Source organism: Canis aureus, chromosome 9 (assembly GCF_053574225.1).
Source record: "Canis aureus isolate CA01 chromosome 9, VMU_Caureus_v.1.0, whole genome shotgun sequence".
NCBI classification, from domain to species: Eukaryota; Metazoa; Chordata; class Mammalia; order Carnivora; family Canidae; genus Canis; species Canis aureus.
Window position 1 is genome coordinate 67,997,524 of NC_135619.1, and position 19,035 is coordinate 68,016,558.

The window sequence follows — 19,035 nt, forward strand, 5'->3', positions numbered from 1 at the left end:
ACAGACTCCTGCTGAGCTCAGAGCCCAACATGGGACTCGATTTCATGACCCTCAGATCATGACCTGAGCTGAAACCAAGATTCAGATGCTTAACGGACTGCACTACCCAGGTGCCTCTGGGTCACTTTTAAAAAATTTTAGTATTAGTGATGTAGAGTTGACATACAATGTAACATTAATTTCAGTTTTACAACATAGTGATTCAACAATCCTCTACATTATGCCCTGCTCACCACAATAAGTGTACTTACCATCTGCCCCCCCACCACGTTGCTATAATATCATCGACTAGATTCCCAATGCTGTACTTTCCGTCTCCATGACTTGTTCATTTCATAACTGGAAGTTTGTACATCTTCACCCTTAGCACTTATTTCACCAGGGATGACAGATCCAGAACTATGTCGTTAATACTGACGTCCAAGAGATTGCTTACTGCCTATGGTTTCTTGTAGGAATTTTATGGTTTCACCAAACTAGCAACCACTAGTTTGTTCTCTGTATTTATGAATCAGTTTCCATTTATTTGTTTGTTTTGTTTTTTAGATCCCACATAAAAGTGAAATTGTATGGAATTTGTCTTTCTCTGCCTGATTTCACTTATACCTTCTAGGTCCATCCAGGCTGTCACAAATGACAAGATCTTATTCTTTGTTATGGCTGAGCGGTATTCCATTAGGTATATATACCTCACATCTTTTTTTGCCATTCCTCTATTGATGGACACTTGGGTTGCTTCCACATCTTGGCTATTTTAAATAACGCTGCAGTAGACACAGGGGTACATGCATCTTTGCAAATTAATATCTTCCTTTTCTTTGGGGTAATTATCCAGTGGTGGAATTAGTGGATTAGTATGGTAGTTCTATTTTTAATTTTTTGAGGAAACTCTGTACTGTTTTCCACACTGGTTGCACCAATTTGCATTCCCACCAACAATGCACAAGGGTTCCCTCTTCTCCAAATCCTCATCAACACTTGTTATTTCTTGTGTGTTGATTTAAGCCATTCTGACAGGTGTGAGGTCATATCTCATTGCAGCTTTGATTAGCATTTCCCTGCTGATGAGTGATGATGAGCATCTTTTCATGTGTCCATTGGCCATCTGGATGTCTGCTTTGGAAAAATGTCTATTCAGGTCCTCTGCTCCATTTTAATTGGATTATTTGTGGTTTTGGTGTTGAGTTGTATGTTATTTATATATTTTGGATATTAACCCCTCATTAGATGTATCATTTTCGGGGCAGCCCGAGTGGCTCAGCAGTTTAGCGCTGCTTTTGGCCTAGGTTGTGATCCTGGAGACATGGGATCGAGTCCCGCATTGGGCTCCCTGCATGGAGCCTGCTTCTCCCTCTGCCTGTGCCTCTCCCTCTCTGTGTCTCTCATGAATGAATAAATACAATCTTTTAAAAAGGGGGTTTATTTAGAAAAAAAAAGATGTATCATTTTCAAATTTCTTGTCCCATTCAGTAGGTTGTCTTTTCATTTTGTTGATGGTTCCCCTCACTGTGCAGAAGCTTTCTTTATTCTGGTGTAGTCCCAACAGTTTATTTTTGCTTTTGTTTCCCTTGCCTCAGGACACAAATCCAGAACAATGTTGCTAAGACTGATGTCCGGGAGATTGCTTACTGCCTATAGTTTCTCTTAGGAATTTTATGGTTTCAGGCTTCACATTAAGTCTTTAATCCATTGTGAGTTTATTTTTGCAAGTTGTGTAAGAAAATGGTCATGTTTCATTCTTTAGCATGCAGCTGTCCAGTTTTCCCAACACCATTTATTGAAAAGATTGCCTTTTCCCCGTTGTACATTCTAAACTTTAAAAAATTAATCTACCAATATTAAAAAAGAAAGTTGGATTAGGGTATGACTAATGAAACTAGAAGGGCTCTCCAGCCTTGACAATTCTGCATATTAGATTTTTTTTCTCCCTGAATTAGTATCCATATTGTCAAGGTGACCGAGGTTTCAGGGCTGAAATCACCATCAGCAGAGGACACACTGTGCTCCGGGCAGGCTGTGCTCGGAGCACCCGGATGTCTGGTTTCTGGGAATGTAAGGAAGATGTTGTCTGTGGCTTAAGTCCCCAATTAAAGCATTTTGAGGTGGCTGTGGGGGACAGAAGCCCTGAGGCCATGTCCTAGGTTGAGCCTGGGGAAGCTGCCCACGTTCCATTTCACATCATTTCCCCTACACGCTTATCCCTCAGCTCCCACTGGTGACACAGTGATCTGACCGATCTGACCTTGTCTTAACTTGATTATGTCCACAAAGACTCTGTTTCCAAATAAGGTCTCATTCAGAGATACCTGGAATTAGGACTTGCACATATTTTTTTAGGGGACACAATTCAACTCACAACATCAATATTTTTTTAAGATGTATTTATGTATTTTAGAGAGAGAGAATAGGGTGGAGGGACAGAGGGAGATGGAAGAGAGAATCTTGAGCAGACTACGCTGAGCACAGAGACCGACACGATGCTCAGTCTCACACAACCCTGAGATCATGACCTGAGCTGAAACTGAGAATCAGCGGCTTAACCAGCTGAGCCACCCAGGCACCCCATATACCAATCTTAATGAAGGTATTAGAGGTGGTTTGACTACAACAGATGAATTCTAGCCTGCCAACTAGTCTAGCCATTTTATCCTTATATTATAGCCCCCAGTGTAACAAAACATGTTTGGGAACTGTCAGGAGAGTTGGAGGAAGAGGGGTTTTCAAAAATCTAGAAGTTCAGCTGTTGAACATGAATCTAGATGTTCGGGTATACAATACCATGGCAAGGCTCTAATGCTGCAAAGGGCAGCCTTGGTGCAATTATATTTTGCTTTGGAGTTTGTTTAGCAAGAAATGTCATATTTGTACTTAAGGTTAGAAGTGATATCCTAGCTGGCTAGTTTGAAATAAAAAAAAGGTTCATCATTTTAGCTCAAGTGCCAAAGCCAACCTGATTGCTTAAGCACCTTTTAAATGGCATAAGATAAAGGTCAAATACCTTGTAACTCTCTAACTTTGCCAAGTGAGGCTGGAAAAATGTGTAATTCTGTAGCATGGTAGCAAAGGCCAGGAATGTTCCAGCCACCTAGCCTGCAGCCTCCAAAATCATGGCTTTTTTTTTTTTTAATTATTTATTTATTCATGAGAGACACACATAGAGAGGCAGAGATAGAGGCAGAGGAAGAAGCAGGCTCCATGTGGGGAGCTCAATGAGGGACTCAATCCCAGGACCATGACCTGAGCCAAAGGCAGATGGTCAACCACTGAGCCACCCAGGTGTCCCGAGAGTCATGACTCCTTATCTCTCACATCCCATACTACCAAAGCAAGACCCCACCTCATTGTTTGACTCTCTCAGACATGTCCCCATCATTGTGCTTTGTTCCTGTAGTTCCTTCTGCTAGAACTCCCTCCTCTGCCAATACATTCCTTACCCCACTGTCTACCCTCCACCTCCTGACTGCAGGGGATTGGATCTTTATGTTCCCCCAAATTCATGTGTTGAAACTTGAATCCCAATGTGATGGTATTTGGAGGTGGGGCCATTGGGAGCATTAACTTTGAAAATAAACCCGCCAGTTATTTTACCAGCAAACAATGGATTTATTTGAGCATAAGAAGAGAATTTCAATCTGGCGTAAGCAAGCTGCAGCAGAAACATAACAATGCCTAACAAAGGATAGAAACACTATTTTATGAAAAGGAGGAAGTTGGGAGGGGTTGTCTAGAATGGAAACCCTTTAGAGAAAAGCAAGGGTTCAGGGCAATGAGGTGGCTTGCTGGTAGTCAGTTTCTTATCTGAAATGCAATGTATATCTTTCCCTGTTTGGGCTATAATTGATGGTTCTTTCCTGTTGACCATTCTTCTGCTGGGTCTGTATTGGATGCTCTTCCTATAATTGACATCAAGTGGTTCCCTGTTGCTGGGAGTCCCCTTCTAGCATCCCAAGTTCACTTTAGTGAGGTTCCCCTTTATTAATTTTCACAAGAGGTACATAAGTCATGAGGGCAGAGCCCTCCTGATGGGATCAGTGTTTTTATAAGAAGAGACCAGAGAGTTTTCTTGCCTCTTTTCACCACCTGAGGACACGATAAGAAGTCAGTCATCTGCAACTTGGAAGATCTATTTCTAAAACACAACCACCCTGGCATCTTTATCTCAGACTTCGAGAACCATGAGAAATAAATGTCTGTTGTTTATAAGCCACCTAGTCTGTGGTACTTTGTTCTGGCAACCCCAAAGGCCTGCTACTACCTAACTCATCTTTCAAGGAAGGCCAAGCTCAAGTGCTGTTGTTGCAGGGAAAAGTCACTCTACTGTTGACCATAGAATCCTGATGGCAGTAGTCTGGGGGAGCCCATTTAGCAATCATTTGGATACGACTAAGCCCCCGGAATGTGCCAGACTCCATGCTGGGGCAGTGGCAGCATGGAACTTGCCCCATTTCTACCTGGTGGAGCTGGAGGTCTAGCAAGACTGCATTAGCTCTAATAATACCTGAAAGGGTTTTCACCTCTGAATGTTAGAAAGGGGCCCTAAGGAAATCATTGATTTGGGCTGCACCCATAGCATGGAATTTATTTAATCCCATTTACTAAAAAATGAACTTCAGTAAATGCCACATGACAGTGATTACATTATATTTCCTCAATTATAAGATCACGTCTTTTGCAACATTGATGGGCCTGAAATCAGGATACCGCTTATAACTGATTTTTGAAAAGAACTTGCCTTCTGTGAAGATGTTGCCTCTGCCTGCCAGGTGGTGTTACCTGATTTGAGTTATTGGACTTGGCAGCACCACACAGACTTGGATTTTTATCTTCAATTGAATTCCTAATTGTCACTTGTGATGTCTTCAAAAACATTACATTCTGGTGTAATTTTAAAACCAAAGTTATTATAGGCAGAAAAGCCTGAGTGTAGAGCTGCAGGGGGTAAATTCACCAAGACCAGAGCAAGTATTTCTGGCAGGGGAAGGCCCCCCCCCCCCCCATTATCTCATTGTCATAAAAAGCAGTAGTCAAGTGCCTACAGGATCTGGGCAGGGAGAAAATAAATCCAGTCTAAATGGCTACTGCGTGTGTAGGGGTGGGGTATGTGTACATAGTTTTGTATTTAGTTTTTTTCCAGCTTTATTGAGATATAAATGATACACAAAGTCACCGAACATATTTAATGTATACAATTTGAGGAGTTTGGACTGATGCATACACCCTGATACCATGACCACAATGAAGGTTGTAAACGTATCCATCACTTTCAGAAGTGTGTAGTGATTTTACAGTTTTTTATTTGCATTTTGCTGACGATTCGTGATGTTAAACATTTTCTCATAGACTTGTTGGCTATTTGTTGTCGTCTTTGGAGAAATGTCTGTATACAGCTAGGTTTTTGTCTCGTTGTGAGTTTCCCATCAAGGATGACACAAGTCAAGCATTGCAGTTAACCTGTGGCAAGTGAAGCTGACCAATCAATCCCTTAGAACTGATCAGTGGAAGCTAATGAGGAAAGGGGGCTTGGGATTCTGGAGCTGACTCCACGAGAAGCTTCCTACCTTCTAGCAACAGGGATTCAATGAAAGGGAAAAAACAAAATGTTGAGTTGAAACAAATAAGAAGTTCAGACAGAGCATCAGCGTTCTTCAATATGCCTTGAATGTGCTGTCATTCTCAGGGAACTAAAAAGCCAGATAAATTATGGAAAACATCATGTTTCCACTATGCTGTGCATCAATGCCAATGACCCAAGGTGAGCGAAACATTAGACTCTAACTAGGTAGGAGGCCTGGGCTTAAATTTGAACTAGTAAAACCAGAGAGGAATGTAGCAAAATAAGGTAAATAGATGGATTCTAGGTTTGCTTTAATGTGTACTTAACATAATGCTACATCTTTTCCTGCTAAAACAAAGCTGTTACTGAGTTGGTGGATATTTTGTAATTGTTGAAGCATAGAAGCAGAAACCACTGGTGGTGCCAGAGGATGGGGAAGGGGAGGTGGGGACTTGTTCAGGTATGGAGCTCAGTTGTAGTTATGCAAGATGAGTAAGTTCTAGAGATCTGCCCTATAGTATCATGCTTATAGTTAACAATATGTATAGTGCACTGAAAAATTTGTGAAGTGGGTAGATGTCCCATTGTATTCTTGCCACAGTAAATTAAGATGGTGCAGGGGGTGCATGATGAACTTTTGGAGGTGATAGATATTTATTACTTTGATTGTGATGATGGTTTCACAGATGTGTGCCTATGTCCCAACCATTCAAGTGTTATCAATTAAACATGTGCAATTTTTTATATATCAAATATACATCAAAACATTTGTTTACAAAGTTTTAAATTAAGATGAAAGATGATGTTTATATTCATAAGTAACAACCCTTCTTAGTTGGATACTGGTGCAGTTTCTTGGCCCAAGGTGGCTAAGAATCCCTGATCCTATTCCGACCCTCTTCTTTATAACTTCAATTCTTTGCTATTTGCTGATCCTTGTTAGTGTCTACACTGACGATTGAAAATAACACTTAGATTGAAAATAACACTTTCTATTGTCATTGTCTTTCACTTAGGGATTTGCATTTAGGTGATGGAATGGAAAACCCAAATAATGATACAAATCATTTAAACCATATGAGTTTATTGTTCTCACAAAAAGATACGTTCAGAAATAGGGGTGGCTAGTATTGGTTCAGGGCCAGTGACACTGTGTTGCCCTTAGTCTTTTTTGTATACTTACAACATAGATGCAGCAGCTCCAGCTATCACACCTGTGTTTCAGGCAAAAGTAACATGGAAGGAAAAAACAGATGTAATTTGCCCTTTTTGAGGAAGTTTCCTGGAATCTAGTCTCCAAATTTTGCTTGTAGCTCATGAGTTGGTACTTTATCAAAGAGAGTCTGCAAAAGCAGGATTATTTTTAAGCTGGATTCCTTGCTCTGTTCCACAAATCAGATTTTTAAAGTACAGAAGTCAGAGAAAGTAGGTATCAGTGAGAAGGTCCTGTGATAGTTCAGAGAATATTTCCTTCTCTATCTATAATTGTTCGAAGAATGTCACAATTCAGAACAGAGTCTTCCCTACCTATAGTCTACAGGTCTGGCTGTCGCCAACCTTAGTCTGATATTGCACAGCCCCACTCTATGAGAAAAATACAAGTCGGTTTGTTTTCCCAACATGCAGACTTTTCTGCACAGCATGCTCAGTTGTGATGGAGAGAAAGTTCACGTAGCCTTGGGTTTGGCAGGAGGGGCACGACCTTAAAAGTGCTCTGGTTAAAAGAAGTTGTCTTTACTGCACAGAAATTAACAATTGAAAAATCCTTCCTGGGTTGCATTATCAAATATCTCTCCTGGCTGTGATACTTGGGGATCTATCCATCTATACTTGGGATTTAGCCAGCACTTCCATCAGAATGGAAGCTGTACTATTGAGCATTAAAGCTCCCCCAGTGTTTACAATGCTGCAGGATAAAGAAGATGTGGTCTATATACAATGGAATATTACTCAGCCATCAGAAAGGATGAATACCCACCATTTGCTTTGACGTGGGTGGAACTGGAGGGTATTATGCTGAGTGGAGTTAGTCAATCGAAGAAGGACAATCATCATATGGTTTCACTCATATGGGGAATATAAGAAATAGTGAAAGGGATTATAAGGGAAGAAGGGGAACTGAGTGGGAAAAACTAGAGAGGGAGACAAACCATGAGAGACTCCTAACTCTGGGAAACAGAGGGTTGTGGAAGGGGATGTGGGCAGGGGGATGGGGTGACTGGGTGACAGGCACTGAGGAGGCCACTTGATGGGATGAGCACTGGGTGTTAATACTATATGTTGGCAAATAGAACTTCAATAAAAAAATAATACAATACCAAAAAACCTCACAATGCTGTGGTCCCCACTGTTGGGCTTCATCGTCTCTTTATATGGGCTCCTTCATCTGTTTGTCGCTCAGGATTCCTTTTGGCCTTGTGTGATAATTTGCATCTGTGTACATGCCGACTGGATCATGGGTTCCCTGGAGGCAGTGATTTTGGTTCTCTCACCCCAACATCCCTCCTGTAGGCACTTTGTGGATCCTCAGCAATACTAGTTGAATAAAACTGACCCCTCTGATGCAGTAGGTCCTTATCTAAGGATGTTGAGAGCTGTTGAAAGCCTCTCCTCTCCCCATCTCCCAGTGTCTGTTGTTTCTGCCCATGGTGAGGTTAGTACAGCAAGACCAAGAGAATAATCAGCACCACAGACAGAATCATAAGCAAGGTATCTTCCATAGGTTGTATCTAATCCTCTAAACCTGATTAGAGAAGTTGCTGGTCCTCATGGTACTAAAGTCCCTTGGCCAAGGTCACAGAACAATCAATTGGCAGATCTGGCATTTGAAGCCAAATTTTATTTCAAAGCCACATTTGATCAAAGCCAGGATGACGCATCTCACATTTCAGTGGGCTAGATGTTGATTTACAGAATGTTATGGCCCTTGCGGAAAAAATGGGGGTGCTCCATGGGGACCTGGGAGTAGTAGCAGTGTGGAAAGAAAAGGCTCACCTTTGTTGAAATGCATCTATATTTGTTGAAATGCACCTTTGTTGAAATGCAGCTATAACCTCATGCTATTCACTAGAAGGAAATCTCTTGGATGCTATAGAATTTCACACAAAGATCTTCACATGTGTCCAAAGCTTAGCAAATAAATATCATCGTCTTATTCGAGATGCCAACACTGTTTTTTATGGCCACTAGACACTCACAACTAAGGACAGCTGGCACATTTCACAGGTTCCAGGGCTCAAGACTGGGACGGTGGGCATCCTGGCAGTTTTACATGAAAACCACACAACAAAGATACAGAAACATCTTCCAGCCCCAGTGAGACAATGAATTTCCTCTGTAGGCTTGGGCAAGTTGAATTCCTTTTGGGGACCTCAGTTTCTTCATCTGTAAAATGAGTGGCGAGTTTGATGATTTATGAATTTCCTTCCATCTCTACGACGTTCTATATTTTATGACTTATATTTTTATGCCACTAGCTGACCCTCTGCTTTTGTTGCCTAAACGATGTGCATTCTTCTCTTGGGATAGTGGAAGAGAAATTTTTTTTCTCTTTAAAGATCAAAGAGAGTCTGCAAAAGCAGGATTATATCAAAACATTTGTTTAAATGTCCCCCAACCCCTATACCAACTCACTCTCTTTGTGCACTGAGAAGCACAATGAGACTCTGGAGTATTCCCACAGCCACTGGTGTACTTCTCTATGCTCAGTTTAAGGCAAATTCCTAGGTGACTTATTTCTAGATCAAAAACATTGAATATCAGCCTGTCCCTGGGACCAAGCTTCACTCTCTGGAGTGTGGTATGGGCCTGATGTCAGGGATCTCAGTCTCTCTGGAGCATCCTTTGTAGGAGGAGGGAAAAACTGAGTGATAACTATTTTGGTGGATGCACAGCTCATTCATGATTCAGAAAGTCCTTTATCTCCAATATCTCTCTACCTATTTGCTACCTTTGACAGGTAGAGAGATCTCGTGGGTAACAGTGGGTCTGCTGGGTTAAATAGCTTTCTGTGGACATAGAGCTATAAGAGGCAGAGTTTGGCCGGCCCCAGATCTGGGACTCCTCCTCTCCTGCTCTGTCCCATGTACCAAACTGCCAGTGGCTATTGGAAAATGGATATGGCCCCAGGCAGCCAGCTTTGCTCAGTGAGTCCCATAGAGAGAAAGCATGAAAGGGATTTCCCCTTCGAGCCTAGCCTATCTGGAACCCCTGGGTGTCGGCTGCCCGGATGGCAGTTCTGGGCACGTGTGTGTAGGTGGCTGGCTCAGACTTAGGTTGCTCACTCATCCACATGACAGCAGTGTTGGGGCAAAGCGGAGCCCAGGGGGACCACGATGAGAGACTGGAGAGATGTGGCTTCTGGTTCTGCTGTCCAGTAACTCACAGTATGACCTCCCACGAGCCTCCCCACTCTCCTTACCTCTGTCTCCTTATCTATAAACCAAAAGGTTTGCAGTCCACACTGGCCATGCTCCTCTCAGCTCTGACACTCCAGACAGTGGTATAATCCTCAGTTGGCTTTTGCTGGGCAGTGTGATCGTGGCCTTTGTTTCTGGGCTTCATTTTCCTATATACCAGATACAGACTGCAGGTGCGGCACCTGCTTCTGACTCCCTGCCATTTTTTCTTCCGTCTGCTCACAATACAACCTGTCCATCTGTATTAAATACTTTAGAGATCAGGCACAGAAAACCCCAATCAAGCGATTTTTTTAAAGCTTTTATTTAAATTCCAGTTAGGTAATGTGTAGTTGCACTAGTCTGGGTTTTCCAGAGAAACAGAATCAATAAGAGAGGAGACCTATCTATATTTACATTTATATTTAGATTTTAGATTAGATTAGATTTACTCTAAGGAATTGGTTCACACTCTTGCAGAGGCGGAGAAGTCCAAGATGTGCGGTTGGCAAGCCTGAGCCCTGGGAAAGCCAGTGGCATGAGTTCCAGGCTCAGTCCAAGCCCAAAGGCAGGAGAAGACTAATGACCTTTCTCGAAAATTGAAGTCCCAGCTCTGAGACAGTCAGGCAGTGGAGGAGGCCCACTGACAGTGGGGGAAGGCAATCTGCTGATGCACTTGGCTGATTTAAATGCTAATCTCATCCAGAAACCTCACCCAGAAATCATGTTTGACCAAGTCTCTGGGCACCTCGTGGCCCAGTCAATTGACATATAAAATTAATCATCATAAAATAAAATTGGTTGACGGATCTATGAAGCCCAGAAATTCAGGGACACAACCAGGACCTGGTGTGTCTCAGCATCTCCAGGTTCCACTTGCTTGGAGTTCACATCCTTCCCAGGATGATTTTTCCTTCATGGCTCCAGGATGATTCCTGGGCTTTCTCTGGAGCTACATCCTTCCTCATTTGTCTTAGAGCTGGAGTTTGACAGGAAAGTAACTCTTTTATTTTTTTTTAATATTTTATTTGTTTACTTGAGAGAGAGAGTGTGTGAGCGGGGGGAGAGGCAGGGAGAATCAGATTCCCTGCTGAGCGGGGAGCCCAATGTAGGACTCAATCCCAGGACCCTGGGACCATGACCTGAGCCAAAGGGAGATGCTTAACCAACTGAACCACCCAGGTGCCCCAGGAAAGCATTTATTTATTTATTTATTTATTTATTTATTTATTTGCCACTCTTTTAACATCTAACTGGATCAACTCATATCGTATGCTCTATCGTAGCCAACTATATGGGCTGGGGGATGGATGATGTTAATGATTTGAGGCCCAGACCCTCTACCTTGGAGCTGGAGCTGCACCTGCTTTACGTGGCCCTAGCTATGCCAAGGAGAGAGAGAGTCACACAAAAACCAGCTACAGGTGCCAACTGGGAGGGAATGGCCCCAAACACCAGGTCTTCCTTACAGTGGTCTAGCTGGAGTGCTACCTTGGGTGGCATTAGTTTTTGATGACCGCTGGAAAGAATCATCACAACCTCGATGGCTTAAAACAACACACATTTACTCCTTTATAGCCCTGTAGGTCACAGGTCCACCATCAGTTCCCCTTGGCCAAAACCAGAGTATCAGCAGGCCTGTACTCCTTTGGGAAGTTCTGGGAGGACAATCCATTTCTTTGCCTTTTCCAGCTTCTAGGCCTGAATTCCTTGTCTTGTGGCCCTTCCAACCTCAAAGTCAACGGCAAGGCATCTTCAAATCTCCCCCTACTTCTGTGGTCTTCACTCCTCCTCCTCCTCCTCTTCCTCCTCCACTTCCTCTACCCTCACCTTCATCTCCTCTTCCTTCCTCATTTTCTTCCTCTTCATCCTCTCTCAAATCCAACCCTACTGCCTCCCTCTTATAAGGACTCTCATGATTACATTGAGCCCACCCAGAAACGAGGAGTCTCCTTATCTTAAGATCCTTAACTTAATCGCATCTGCAAGTCTTTTCAGCCATGTAAGGTAACACTCAGGTTCCAGGGAGCAGGACCTGGATATCTTTGGGAACCATGACTTAACCTACCAGAGGGGGCTCTCCAGCTGCCCTGGGCAGAATGGAGCATGCTTGCACCTAGGCCTTTCGCACAGCTGTGCTATGGCATTTATCACAGTCTCATTGTGGAATCCTGTATGTATTTACACGTGTCTCTCCTCCATTTGCCTCTGAATAACTTGAGACTAGGAACACACTCTTTATGTCCTGAAAGCATAGCATCATGGTTTGTCCAGAGCAGATTCTCAATGAATAAGTGAATAAATCTCTCCACTAGAGCAAATGTAATGCAAGTTGGAGGCACAAAGGCTGAGGGAACCTGGAACCAAAAAGGACTTCGGGACAGGATGGAGTTAATGTAGAGACCCTAAATCTCAGTCCCAAATCTCCAGGCCCCTTCTGCTGCCTTGTACTAAGAGAGTTGCCGGAGCACATCCTATTTCCTGAAGCCTATTTTTAAAATCCCTCAATACTAGCGAGCAACATTGTGACTATAAATAGAAACCATGGATTTTATGATCAGAGAAAATGAGTCCATCATATTATAAAAACACACACACACACTATTTACAGCCCAAGGATTTCCATAGTCGAGCAGACTCACCGAGAACCCCTGGCTGATTTTCCTCCTAGCCGTACAAGGCTCTTGGAAATGCAGCAGGCAAGGGAAAAGTATGTCATTCTAAATTGCTTTTATTTTTGAAAACCCGCTTTCCAAGGGAGGGGCTCATGCAAAATGTATGGAATTGACAGCAGTCTTTTAGAAGAAAAGAATCACATTGCTGGTTGCAGAGTAGCTCAGGATTCTGCGGATCCAACAGTGAGGGGACAGTGAAGGAGCCATGCAAAGCCATTCAACATGAAACACACCAGAGAGGTGGGAAAACCCAGCACCCATGGGGCTCTCGGAAGCCATGACAATAGCCTACCTGCACTGAGCTCTTCCCGCATACCAAGCACCCACCGTGTTAGAGACTTATTTCCTTTTATCATTCAACAGAGCATGACCTATTGGTACTACTATCACACTATCACTGACCCCATATTACAGATGGGTAAACTGAGGCCCAGCGAGGGTGAGGAACTTGCCCAAGGTTTGGGAAGACCTGGAGTTGGAGAGGGAGCCAGCACACGTAAGCACTGACTTAGCCTGCCAGCATCACGGTTTGGGGCTGTAGGGAGAAGGTGGGATGAAGCCCCCTGTGCCCATGCCTGCTGCTTGTCTTTGAAGGCCTCTGTAACCAAGCTCTGTCTGACTCCTGCAGCATGACCTTTTCCTTCTGTTACTAACTTCTCCTTCCTCTCCTCTCATGTACAGAACACATTCTCGCATGGGAAGCTGCCCCCTTTACAGTCAGGAGTGCTTTTTACCAGCCAGCCTGGGATGCCCTGACTAATCTGGACAAGCGTTGGCCATTCACCTCCAGGACCATCCCACCAGGGTCACTGTGCAGGCTTGTTTGGGCCCCATGAGGTGGCTTCTCTGTCTCCCAGCTAAGTGCCTCCCCATTTCTGCACCACACCACCCCACCTCCTCAGCAGACCACTCCCCTGATTACTCTGGTGCTTACCACTTTCTGTCATCTGGAGCCCTGTCTCCCTAGAGGGCCACCAGGCTATTAAAATGACCCAAATCCTAAGATCCTAATTGTCCTTGGTAACAGCAGATGCCTCAGATATCAGCTGTCAGTGCCCAGAAGGATGGGCATAGACAATCACAGAGCTGAAGCTGGGGGAAATTCAGCTCAAGTCCTAGGTATGACAGGTAAGAAACAGGCCCAGAACACAGCGATGTGTTTCTCTGGCCTGCAGTGGGACCAGGGCTGGGCTCAGCTTTCTTGAGACTGAGCATCGTGGGCGACGTAAGATGCTTCCAACCAGGGTCATGATGATGGACAAGCCTGTTTTCTTTTAGCTTTCTCTTTAGTAACATGGACATAGAAAACACAACTTTGTGATTCCTGCCTAGTAATATCCCCTCCCTCCTTTCCGCCTTTGCACTTGTCTGGGCCACCACAACAGGACAGTAGCAACAGTCTCCTGATTTGTCTCCTTTGCTGCCCCTTCCTTCCCCACTCTTGTTCATTCTTCACTCTTCCACCAAAAAGATCTTCCAAAAGTTAAAATTGGATGATGCTGCCCTATACCCCACCTGCTTCCCATGAACCTTCCTCCTGGGCCTCCAGGTAGATTACGAACCACCTATGACATTTCTTAAGGCCGCTTCTCCAAGCTCTCCTCCTCCTGCTCCTCCGCAAGGGTTTCTCCTCCCGCCCGAGCAACCTACTTCCAGCTCCCTGAAGCCAGATGCTCTCCTGAAGCCCTGGAGTCTTTGCTCAAGCTTTCAAGAACTCTTGGGGGACAGAGACCATGTCTTATCATCTTCTTATTCCTTGATCTGGAGATACTTAACACCTATCAGTGAAATGAACAGATGAATGTTATTTTCTACTTCTGCAACTCACCTGTTACCTGATAATCCTTCAGACCTTCCTTACCCTCAGCCTCGCCTCTTTTGTAGAGTCTTCCCTGAACCTCAACCCCCAGGCTACATCAGGTGCAATTTTATCGAGGCTTCTGGGAGCCCAGGTAAAGTAGTACTATATATATTTTCTGTGTGTCTATTCCTCATCTAGATTGTCCTCCCTAAGGACAGAGACCATGTTTTATATGTGAGTGTATCCTTAGGGTGTAGCAGGAGGCCCTAAACTTTAATGACCAAATGAACCAAATACTTGTCTGATCAAATGAATGAATGAAAAAGCCCAGTGACATTGGCACATGCTCATCTGGGAAATTAAGGGAAAGAGCTGGGGCCACATCCTGGTGATCAGGCTTCTTGGTTCTTTCTAACAACTTAGTGCAGATAACAAGCTGGGGATTTCACTAAGTTTAGAATTTTTTTCCAAGGCTCTGGAGTACCACAAAGCACATTCAGTAAATAGAAGTCATCCCAAAGTAACTAAACCAGAACGTGTTTATCTGTGATGCCAAACTCAATCTCTCATCAGTGGTTTCTGCTCTGGAAGAAAGGCACCCAGGGCATTGCTAGTTTAACCTTGTATCCTGAATGATTAGTCACAAAACGGGCAACAGTGACTTGGGATGAGAGCCGTCAGCAGCATGGAAGATGAGAGCACATTTCAGAGCTGGGAGCAGTCTGGAGCAGGGGAAAGAGCCATAGAGAGAAGCCTGGATTATATTCCAACCCTGTTGCTAATTTACTGTGTGACCTTGAACACATTGCATGGTCTCTCTGAGTCTTGGCTCCCATCTCCGTAAAATGAGGGAACCAGAATATATTTTCTCTAAGGCCCATGCCAGTTCTCACATTCTATGGCTTTATATCTGAAGAGCTCATTAGGAATGACATGAAGGACTCAGAGGTTAACGACAATGAAAGTACTTTTCCAGTAAAGGGTAAGTAGTAGGTGTACTTTCCAAGTGTTCAACAATCAACAGCACATGGAGTGAAAATAATAAGAAAAGTAAGAAAATTTGGAAGGTTTTCTGGAAGCAAACCTACTAGATTCAATGTGGAATAAATTCACTTACAGGTAATATCCTAGCTATAGACCACCCATTACCTACAGATCCCCAGGAAGCCCTGTGCTTCTACTGCTCCCCATCCCTTCCTCCACTGAAAACCTTCTTCCTCCCAGCTTGTTTTTGACGGAGGTAGGAGGTAGGGAGGGGGAGGCACAGGCCTGGCTCCCTCTATCTCAGAAGCCCAGCCTCAAATCTAGGCAATAATAGATGTGCAGCAAACACAGGTTGAGGAAATGAAAGCAGAACTCACAGTTGTCATTCTTATTAGCAATGAAATTCAGTTACATCTCTTCCCAATTACCTGAGGCTAAAGTAGACCTCCTTTAGCCATTACACTGATATTCCATGATCCTGCACCTTTAAAATGAAAGGATTAGCTTGATAATACTCTCATTCAGGGTGTGATTTAAAACGTTCAAGTGCTTTTAGATTCTCTATGAACTAACAGTAACATAATAACTGTTACTTCTGCAGTTTTATGGTTTATGGAAGACTTTCACATCTCCTTTCTCATGTGCCAGGAGGCAGCAGGATATCCCCATTTTGCAGGTGAGGAAATCAAGGTCCAGAGAGGCAAAGTCACCAGCCCAAGGTCAGGGACTGGGCCAGGGCTGCAGTCTGGGAGGAGGCTTTCCCTCAACACCGCAGGCTAAAGTGCCCTACGGCCCCTTCCTTGACTCCTCCCCAACCTGAAAAAGCAAACTAGAAAAATCTGCAAATTCATGGGCTTGCTTCCATTTTGCTCTTTAAAAAAATAAAAACAAAACCAAAAACACCTCTCTCTTCTGTTATCCCTTTAAGGAAGTAAGCCCCTTACCAGACTTGCAAAGTGCTTCCATGTAGATTTATTTAATTACTGTAAAAAGCCTCTGAGGCAAGCCTATGGTCCCCGTTTTACAGATGAAAGAACTGAGACTTACCTAAATCTCTTTCTCAAGGTCACACTGCAAGTCAAAGCCACTGAATCTCATGGCTTTTTTTTTTTAAAGATTTTATTTATTTATTCATGAGAGACATAGAGAGAGGCAGAGAGAGAAATAGGTTCCTTGTGGGGAGCCTGACGTGGGTCTTGATCCCAGGACCTCATAAGCCAAAGGCAGATGCTCAACCACTGAGCCTCTCAGGTGTCCCTGAATCTTATGGCTTTCTTGAGGTTACACTCTACAGAGCTGACAACATGATGGGAAAGAGAAATCATAAAGCCCCAAGATAAGCCCTGTGCAGACCCTTTCTCTCCTCCAGAACAAAGTGAGGTGAACCTGTCTTATTGGGTAACAGCAATATGAGTCAACAATTTCAATTTACTGAAGTTCAAGGGAAATGGCTAGCAGTGGCTCTCTGCTTTTGCAAGATGTGGTTCCATTAGAAGCATTTAACTTAATGCCACATGGCATACTAAAATACCCATTTTGCAAATTCCTTTATAATGGTTCATCTTCACTGCTCCCGTTTTAAAGAATTTTTTCTGCGAGTTATGTTAGCTTTTAATTAGCACCCTTTTGGAGTTTTACAACTTTGGATATTTCCCAGAAAGCCAAAAAGAAAGGGAAAGAAAGACACAAGATATAATTTGGTAGGTAACACAAATTCAGTTTTTATCCAACACACGTAAGTGCTTGGTTTGAGTGACTTGGCTTAGAAAGGCATTTATTTCAAAGCAAGGAGCATTTGTTGAGAGTCTGGCACTTGGCATGGGGAAGGGGCTGACAGAAAGATGGATGCCATGGTCCTTTGCTTCAAGGAGCTCGACATCTGCCAGGGACATGGGCCCAGCCACTGCTAACTTGACTGTGAGCCTCACCAAGCAGCTTCTCCAACAGTTCCCTCCCAGCCTCTTCTTAGACTCAAGTCCAATTTTTTTGCCCTATTTGTAACTGCCTTTTTGTGTGTGTCAAAGAGAAAAGATATCTCTTCCCTCTACCTGTCTTAATAATAAATCCCACTGCAATAATACTGTTATTTATAACAAAGGCAACAAACACTTGTATGGTGCTTTGAAATTTATAAAACACTTTCCCACTCAGTGTGCCTTAAAAACCACAGAATCAGAAGTACCTAAGTCAGGCAATATTTTTCAGTTGAAAGTATTTATGTTCAATTTTCTATAACTAGCAAATCTGAGAGATTACCTTTTGCAAATATTGTAAAGAAAATCCCTGGCGGGCCATTTCCAGCTATGCCAAAATGCATGCTGACACCCTTCAAGTATTAAAAAGAGCAAGCAAAACATTTCAACTATTTTAACTATGTGAAACAAACCAGTGGGGAATGCACATGACTTTGCAGAAACAAAGAACATTATTCAGCAAAAAGGACATGCATTCTGCATAAGGCTATAAAATAATTTTTTTCTTAGAGCATATTTTTAGATCATTGAACTGCAAGAATGCTGATTTCCTTCTGAAACAAATTGATTATCAAGAATTACTGAAACTGTTAAAAAATAGCAACTAATCTAAATTCCTTGTCTGACAAGCATCAAGGAAAATTATGCACTCATAGCCACAAGAGGGATGTGCTAGATGATTCTCATATATATTGAAACTGTAAATCACATAAAAACTAATAATTTCAGTCAGCTAAGTTTTTTCTTGGTACATCAGGCATTTTAATATCACTCCTTAATTCATGGATTCAAAAAACCATTGGCCAGTCAAGACAAAACTACAGAGGGGTCAGTACGTGTGAGCCACTGTCCGTGGTTCTGAACCACCCATCTACTCACCTTAGGGTCTGGTTGGTTTCCCTCACCCTAGGAGAGCCAAATTCAGAGTCAGGATTTAGAACCCTGTTCTTATTCTAAACTCTGTGACTAATTGCACGATATGGAGCACATGACTCCCTTGTTCTCTTTCAATCTTGATTTCTTCCAGATGTAAAGTGAACAGTTTGAGCAAGAGGGTTCTAAGCACCAACATCCTGTCATTTGGTGACTTCAAATATTTTGTCAAATATTGCCAATATATTTGAACAATCTGCAGGGCTCTCGATGATTCAGTAAAATGTTATTAAGGATCATGTTTCACATTCCAAATACTATGCTAAGCACTAAATATACAAGGGTATATTAGTTAGAACCTTTTCGAGTGAAATAGAAATAAATTTTGATTGAAATAGAAATAAAACACACTGGCTTCTGGGAGGAGTGGGGCAACTTGTAGGATTACAGCTGGAACTAAGGAACAATCAGAATGAGGGTCTGTGACACTCTCAGTTCATCTTTCTTTATTCTTTTTGCTTTATTCCAAAATGAGTTCTTCTCTTCAGAATGTGTGTGGCAGATGGAGTCCAAGATGTCCGTCAGTTATCTCAGCTCCCTAGCCTTTATAACCTTGTGTAAACCTCCCTCTTCCTCTTGAAAGTGGGCAAGATTTGTGACTTGCTTCTAATCAGCAGACGATGGCAAAGGTGATGGGATGTCCCTTTTGTGTTACATTACATAAGACTGTAGCACCTTTCTTCCTAGCACATTTTCCCTTGCTGTATTGAATGACACC